The sequence below is a fragment of the Anser brachyrhynchus genome (genome assembly GCF_964034855.1).
Source record: "Anser brachyrhynchus genome assembly, chromosome: 1".
In the NCBI taxonomy this organism is placed as follows: Eukaryota; Metazoa; Chordata; class Aves; order Anseriformes; family Anatidae; genus Anser; species Anser brachyrhynchus.
Window position 1 is genome coordinate 131,223,721 of NC_137694.1, and position 7,285 is coordinate 131,231,005.

Sequence of the window (7,285 nt, forward strand, 5' to 3'; positions counted from 1 at the left end):
TGACAAGCTGTGTGCAGATGCTAAATACGTTACCAGACCTATTCTGCCACTTGCTGTAAGGAAATCTAACTCTATCCCACAAGCTGACACTCACTCTGCGTTGGGCAAAAACAGGTTGAAGCCTGTCCTGCCACCTCCGCATTTGCTTCTCATCCTCCACAAAGTCCTTGGAGGTGTGGCCTGTCTGCAGCACCCTTCTCTAAATGTTTCCCTACTAGCCCACTTTGCACTCTGGTACTCAAACCCGGATGCAGTATTCCTCCTGAGGCTCTGCTGGTGTTGAAGATCCTGGAGGGCTTCCCTCATGTCCCTCTTGCAGACTGTACGCTCCTGTTTATTCTTCCAGGGGTGACATTTGCTTCTGTCACACTGGCCTCCATGAAGAACACTTTCCTGACTATGCCTTCACAAAGGACCTCATTTGTTCTGCATTTTGAGGGGAGACAGCTGAAGCTAGTTCACTGTTTCTGACACTGTTCATGAAAAGAAGGGTGATGTGGGCACAAGGAGCCTCAGGGCAAGACTCAGATCTTGTTCCTTCATCACTGTTGGAATAAAATATTTCCACAATGAATGCAAATGACTACATTAGCATTAGAGCTTCTGGTTTGACAACTTGTGTGTCCGTTTTGACCAAGCAAGATTATCACATCTTGACAGGAAGAGTTTTTCATGAAAAACTCGTTTTCAAATAAAAGTTTTTCAAAGAAAGGAAAGGAAAGGAAAGGAAAGGAAAGGAAAGGAAAGGAAAGGAAAGGAAAGGGAAAGGAAAGGAAAGGAAAGGAAAGGAAAGGAAAGGAAAGGAAGAAAGGAAAGGAAAGGAAAGGAAAGGAAAGGAAAGGAAAGGAAAGGAAAGGAAAGGAAAGGAAAGGAAAGGAAAGGAAAGGAAAGGAAAGGAAAGAAAGGAAAGGAAAGGAAAGGAAAGGAAAGGAAAGGAAAGGAAAGGAAAGGAAAGAAAGGAAAGGAAAGGAAAGGAAAGGAAAGGAAAGGAAAGGAAAGGAAAGGAAAGGAAAGGAAAGGAAAGGAAAGGAAAGGAAAGGAAAGGAAAGGAAAGGAAAGAAAAGAAAAGAAAAGAAAAGAAAAGAAAAGAAAAGAAAAGAAAAGAAAAGAAAAGAAAAGAAAAGAAAAGAAAAGAAAAGAAAAGAAAAGAAAAGAAAGAAAAGAAAAAAGGAAAGAAGAAAAGACTTACTTTAAAGTTTAGGGCAGAAGTGAAACAGGTCTAAAATAGCTCCCAATAAAAAGTGGGTGTCTATTTTTCTAGATACTCTTAAAAACACATCTCAGATGCCCTCAGACATTTGGTCATTTCACCAATGCAGTAACCTGTGACTTATGAAATTACCTGTTTTAAATGTGCCAGGTTTTTACAGAAAATTGACCAACTGTCTGCAATCCATTAGCAATGAGCAATCTGTGCTTGGTTTTCTATGAGCAGTTTCTTTTGGCCTCTCATGGTTTTTGTTTCCTTTTAATGTGGCATGCAAGAAGAGATGTATGCAATAGAATGACACTGCAGCTTCCTAAGCTACTGGACAGTTGCTAATGAAAACTTGCACTGTTAGATATGTCCAGTTTGAAGGACTAAACTTGGCAGATTTCAAATTGTATAAAGCTAAAGTACATTGACAGTGATCAGTGGCACGCAGTTGCCAGCAGAAATTTGTCGGTATGTTCAGTTTTGTGATTACATTAAGCACTGTGGATGCACTTACCATAATGCATTTGCATTTATAGCTTGATATTCTGTGTCTGGATTGATGTTTGCATTTCTGACCATTTCTAAAATGGTGTGGAGGACTTACTTCTTTACAATATGGGTTCAACCTTGTTCTTAGCAAAGTCAGCAGCTTTAGTAGTAAACAGATTTGACTTGAGATAATACAGAAAAGTTTGATTTTGCTAGTCAGTCCTCTTTCTTCCTGCTGTGTTTCCCTTTCCCTTAGAGAGGACAACATGAAGCTGTCAAAGCATCTTATTAGCTTCAGCAATGGTTAAAAAGAAAACATTAATTCTGAGAAATTGCATGAGCTCCTTTCTGTTCTGGTATTATCCCTCTATCAGCTTCTTCTGCTCTCCTATCATTTAGATTTTAATTACTACTGATTACCATATGTAGCCTTTATCAGTTGTGGACCAATGGGATTTTTAGACTTTGGACTAATGCTGTATCTAAACAACAATGCAGATGCTGATGTATGGACACACGGGCATTTTAAAATGAAGTGGGACCACTCACCTCCTCCTTAGAGAGCACGGAATGAGAAACACTGGTTGCCTAAGAGAGAAAGCTGCATATCACAGGATCAACACCTGCCCTTTCATTGTTATGGCAAGGTGGCTTTCTGTAATTGCAAGGTGTAAGGATTACAGCATACTGTGATCCTTCATGGCTTCTCCTCTGTCTCCTTAACCTATGGTCTCAATATGACTGGCCTTCCCCAGTACAAAGCAGGACACTTCATAACATCCTGATTCAACCTGGCTAGTTGTAAGATATTCTCTGCCTTTCTGAAAGCCACTCAGCTTCAATGCTTTGTCCTAAAACTTGCAAAAACACTTCAGTTTCTTGATGCTTCAGGCAGCTGCCAGCATCTTTCCACATGATGTTTCTCCTGATGTTTTCAGATGCAGGCTGTGCTCCTGCCCACCAGGTGCTTGCCTCCTTGGCGATGCTGAGCACGCTTCAAACAGTTGTCAGCCCATGCCTCCCTTGGAACAAGAAGGAAAAGTGGCAGAAGCAACAATTTTTCTTTAGGTCTGAACTCCAGGGAGTGAAACAGCCTGTCTTGGGACAGGAGGCTGCGGGGGTACAGTCAGTTATCCAAGGTGTAGCCTCAGGCAGTCACCGGGATTCGGCTATGCAGCACCCTGCCCCTGGCTTGGTTGCAGGGGCTTTTGTCTGAGAGCTGTCTGATGCCATGCATGCAGAAGGGTTACTCATGTGGGAAACAGGCTGCTTTGGGGATTAAAAGGGCTATTTGCCCAGCCCCCAAGTTGGAACATGAGGATGAGCGATAGGTTGTGGGATTGCCCCTGAACGATGCCCAGGAGACGCTGAGGCAGCACAGCCCCTCTTCGAGCACCGCTGCTGCATCCGGACCATCTCTGCCTCTACAAAGCTACTTTACTCCTCAGAGCAAGGATTTGCCAGGTATTTAACTGACGTGAACTGCTCTTCGGCAAACAGCAGAGAAGCAGGGCAGCTGCAGCCCTGTGTGGGCAGTGGGACAGCTTTTCCCATGGCTGCTCGTCCTCCCAGGGGATGCTCCAGGCCAGGCACCCAGACCCTCAGAGCCCCTCTCTGCAAATCAGTCCCTGAGTAATGCTTATGTCCAACTCTTATGCACTGGGCAGAAAGGCAGAAGGTGAAGTATAGGAGAGAGCTTAAGCTGCACTCCTGCCTGGAAAAAAAATGGCCTGATAATGGTATTTTATGTTATTTTAAGGGTGTGGTGCCTAATACGCAACTCAGTGCTTTCTTACTGAGGCATGCCCTAAATGCATTTCTGTTATTTCAGCCCTAGTTTCACAGCACAGCTCAGCCAGCAACATGAGTGGTGAGGCAGAAACAGCTCTAACAGTCAGGATGCAGCTGAACATAGCAGTGGGCAGCTATTTAAGCAGATATCAGACAACACAGACCAAGGGGACTGGCAGGAGCTGGGAGCCACGGCTCATGCTGCAGATCCAAGCGGCAGAGGGGAGAACTGGCAAGCTGGCGAATGAGCCTGTGCTGTCATGTCAGGTTACCCTCACCCTTTGCACCACAATGGTAGCAAACTGTCATAGTCTCAGAGTGAGCCCAGCAGACTAGCCACAATCATGTGTAACAACATCCTTGGCTGAGACCAGAACTTAACTCCCAGGTGGTCTTCTTGTATCACTGAAGCCCACTGGCTGCTGCCTCACCGCCTCTGATGGAGGCTTGGATGTCCTGAAAAGGCTCCAGGTAATTCATTTTCTCAGTTTGCTGTTTCCTTTTCACTGTGGTACAAATGGTCTTGGTGCTCTTGCCAGCTTTCCAGAGCACCCTGAAGGCCCACCCCAAGACATGCTCCCAGCTCATCCCAACATGGGCAGCCTATAGACCTACTGTTACCATCTCAGGCTACACAAATCAATCGCAGCCCAGGACCCGCCATACAATAAAACATATCTAGAAGTAAGACAGAAATTTCACACTGCATTTTAATATGACTCTCCATATTTCAGTGGTGGCTCACCACAACATGTGCAGACACTTAAACACAGGTGCAGGTGCACTCCCTGTACAAAAGTAGATTATGCCCTTCAACCCCCTGAGGTACCCACCAAGCATCCCACTACTGGGGGACCCCTCGGTCATGCAGGAACCCCTCAGGATTTCTGGGCCATGTATAGGCAGGTGGCAGGCCCAGGACAGAGTGAGGAGCACGGGTCACACCTGCACAATGTCAGGGAAATATGGGGTAGAAGGGATGCTCCAAGGATGGTGCTAGAGCACTGTAAAGGGAAAAAAAATATAGCACCTGCATGTAAAACAGGAATTTTCAATCAGTCAGCCTAGTTTTAGTATGCCAGAAGGTACCAGACTCAGTGATTGCAAGGTTACCTTACCAGCACAGAAGAGAAAATTAAAGGGTTAAAGCAAATAATCATCATAGTCCCTGTTCTCGACTGGAAAAGAAAAAATCACATCAAGGTAATAGATATAATTCTCTGCTTTGAAAGACAACACGGCTCATGGTTAAGGGAGAAGCTGCAGCAAAAAATGGCAAAAAAAATCTGTCAACATTTCACCACATGACCATTCTCATAGGCAAATTAAAGAAAAATGAACCAGAGGAGAATCACAAAATGCACATAATTATTTAAAAACCAGGCTCCATAGTTCTCAATCAAGAAAAGGGGCTATTTAAAGTGATAGCTCTCCTGGGCCCTGCTGTATCCTGCATGATCTGGAAATAGGAATAGAAAACCTGGTAATAGGTTTATGGTCATTGCCAAGCTGTGAGTCCTTTGAAGGATTACAATTCCAAATCATCATAAAAAAAATGGAAAAACTGCCTGAAATAAGTGTGATGGACTTCAGCCCAGACAAATTCAAAATGCTCTAATTAGTGCCACCCTGGAGCCAGATGTACAGAGACAAAAAAGGGAGGGCTGGACAAGCAGCAGCGCTACCAGAAGGGACCTCAGCGGGTACAGTGTGTCAGATGCAGTGCCTGCATTACTGATAATTGATAAGGTGTCAGGTATGATCAGTTTTGGACATCATCTCTGAAGGAGCACAAATTGTGGAGAGCCTGGATGGCACCAGCAAGACTAACATGCAATTTAGAGAATGTGACCTCAGAGGAAGGGTTGCATGAATGTAGAATCGCCGCCCAAGAGAGGCCATGAGTTCCTCTTTGTGTAGGCCTGTGAGAGCAGGTTAAGCTAGCAGCCTGGAAGGAGAGTTGAGGAGCAATGGGTGCTGCTTCCCAGCAAGCACGTGGGTGAGGTGTCTTCTCAAGGCCTTCTCGAGGCCTTCAAGGTGCTGCTTGATGGTGGTGGCCCTGCTGAGGCCATGCCGTGCTCTGCCCTTCACAAACAAGAGGGCTGCAGCTTCTCTCTCATGATTTGGCAATGAAGGGGCTGATTGCTGCTGCCCCTGTGTAGGCAAGCTGTAGTGGGTTTACGTGGCAAGGTTTTGGTAGCAGGGGGCCATAGGGGGAGCTTCTGTGAGAAGGATCTAGAAGCTGGCCCTTGTTTGGTAAGGGCCTCACTGCTGACCAGAGCTGAGCCAGTAAGTGATGTTGTTTTGCGCCTCTGTGAGAGCATATTTAAGACAAGGAAAAAAAAAAAAAACGCTGCGCCACACAGTACGGCCTGTGGTGAGGACCACGGTGAAGCAGGCTGTCCCCCTGCAGCCCATGGAGTACCACGGTGGGGCAGGGTTCCACGCTGCAGCCCATGGAGGAGACCACGGTGGAGCAGGTGGACCTGCACCGACGGAGACTGCGGCCTGTGGAAGACCCCCGCTGGAGCCGATTCCAGGCCGGACCTGTAGCCCGTGGAGAGGAGCCCACGCAGGAGCAGGTGACCTGGCAGGAGCTGCTGCCCGTGGGGGATCCAGGTTGGAGCAGTTCGCTCCTGAGGGATGGACCCCGTGGTACAGACCCATATCTGGAGCAGTTCTTGAAGAGCTGCTGCCTGTGGGCAGCCCACGCCGAATCAGTTCAGCAAGGGCTGCATCCCGTGGGAGGGACCCCACAGCACAGGGGACGAGAGTGACCGAGAAGGAGCGGCAGAGAAGAAGCGCTATAGACTGACCATAACCCCCATTCCCCCGTTCCCTTGTGCTGCTTGGGGGGAGGAGGTGGAAGAGAGTGCGGGGGGGGGAAGGTGCTTTTGGTTTCTTTCCTTTGTTTTTCACTTCTCTAACTTGTTAGTAATAGGTAATAAATCTTACTATCTCCCTATGCTGAGTTGGTTTTGCCCATCACGATAATTACTGTGCGATCTCCTCGTCCTTATCTCAACCCTTGACCCCTTTTCATCGTATTTTCTTCCCGTTTCTCTTTGAGGAGGGGGAGTGAGAGAGCGGTTGTGGTGGAGCTTGGCCACCCACCCGAGTAAAACCACCACACAGGCTTGTAAAGGTTTCTGAGAAGCTCCTCTAGGAACTGGAAATCAACCCCACAGATGTGGCTGCACAGTCACATCTCCCAATCCAAGTGATCCTGAAGCAGAAATACGCTAATTTAAAAAGTACTAAGGTATTGTCTGATCAATAACACTCAACCCAAGCTGCATTTCCAGAGCTAATTCACGCATTGATTTTCTCATTGATTTGCAGTAAGCGCTCAGCTCCTAGCTGGATTAGCAAAGGTATTTAGATATTTAACTGAAATCATCTTAGTAGTCTTAGTTATCTTAGTACTTAAATCAAGTTGATTTATGGTTAAAGCTAGGTCACTGCACAAGATGTGATCCCACCATTTCTCTTGCTCCTTTTTGATAGTTCATAAACACCTTTAAAATCTAGTTTTATATGCCCCAGTCATTTTGAGAATGAGGAAGAGTGTCCAAATTACTCAGGCTTTGCAAAGACTTATAAAACATGGGCCTGAACATCTAACCACATACCCTATGTCGGGCTAAGTGGAATTTCTTTCTGCCTGGGAAATAAGGTCATGGCTTGGTGTTTCAGTGAAGTTTCTAAATATTTTTACAGCTTATCACCAACCTGTTAAAGGATTCACAGATTCTGAGCTACCAAAGACACTGGCAGGCTATAGATAAAGTGACCAGCTGTATCATT